We start from the raw sequence: 1,486 nt of genomic DNA, 5'->3' as shown, positions 1-1,486 counted from the left end.
GCACAGATTCAGTTCAGTCTTTGTAGGAAAAAGCATGCATTTTTATAGGTAAGCAAAAACCTGTTTCTGAAATTTCTGTGAAAGACACATGATTAGATTTAGTAGTTTTGGGGAGATTTATAATATACTGGATGAGACTTGTATTTACATAAAACCAAATTAATTAACTGATTTCTTCAACCAAAAAATCAATCAATCAAGATAAGTATATACAGGAAAACTTACAGCATCAGTGTAAAATAGTTAAGCTAAGAGTTTAATTAGAAAATATAACATTTTTACTTTGTTATTTTAGAAAAGTTCACATTTCTGGTGAATGTAGAAAACTGCACAAATGGACCTTAACAGTTTCCATGATGGTTGACTTATTTCAAAATATCAGTCATTCTATTGCATGATATGATAAAGGTTAATGGGAAAGTAGAACTGTGTCATATAAAGCACTGCCCCTATTTCTGGCAAAATATGAATCTAAATTTTGTTTGGAGATTAAGACATGCTTCATCTAAAACTCTGATATAGCTCAATAGAAAAACACGTCATTTACGTTTGCTTTCAATTGATAATGACATGTTTCAAGGCACTTATTATGACACACAACATGAACATGACACACCAGCAGGGCTGATTCCCAAACCGCTCCCTAACCACTAATCCTAAACTATCAAGTGTCACTCGGAATAAAGTCACAATTTCTGCTGTGGAAGGTTCCTGAATTGTACATGGGGGGTATAAACGTGTAAACTTCTACTTCAGGAGAAGTTTGCAAACCCTAAGGATCTCTGCAACTGCTTTCTGTATTTAGGCCAGTCAATAACTGTGCTCACACATGAAATTAACACTTCACAGCCTTAAGAAACAGCTGATTCTGCAGGAGGTGCACCAACACAGATCTGACATGTTTCTTGTGGGACTCCATATCATGAGAGTAGATAATAATGCCATCTCTGCAGCTGGAAACTTGGAGGCCACTGTCTTGGCAGCAGGAAGCTTGAAGGCTGGCTTCTCGGCAGGATGAACCTTGGAGGCTGCTGTCTCAGCAGCAGGAAATCTGGAGGCCGCTGTCTCGGCAGCAGGAAATTTGAAGGAGACAGCACAGCTTGGGACCCCCGAAGAGGCCGTGCAGTTTGAGACCATCGAAGAGGCAACATGGCTTGAGACCCTCAAAGAGATGGTCCAGTTTGAGACCCTTGAAGTGGAGCCGTTGTCAACTCACAAAGAGGCACCACAGATGGCAAGGGAAGCTCAAGGAGGGGGCTTGAAGACGAGAAGCGCGAACAGAGGGGCCTTGAAGACAAGGAGCACCCACGGAGGGGCCTTGACGATGAGGAGTGCCCTCGGAGTGGCCTTGAAGAAGAACTCTCACAGAGCTCTATTTCAGGGAATAGTTCATTATTGAGCTCAGGAGTCTCTAGATTGCACAGAGCAGGCTCAGGGGTCTCTGGACGGCACAGAGCAGGCACAGGGGTCTCTGGACGGCACAGAG

Source organism: Cyprinodon variegatus, unplaced genomic scaffold (assembly GCF_000732505.1).
Source record: "Cyprinodon variegatus isolate N-32 unplaced genomic scaffold, C_variegatus-1.0 Scaffold1333, whole genome shotgun sequence".
Lineage (NCBI taxonomy): Eukaryota > Metazoa > Chordata > Actinopteri > Cyprinodontiformes > Cyprinodontidae > Cyprinodon > Cyprinodon variegatus.
Note: the sequence above shows the minus strand (reverse complement) of the source record.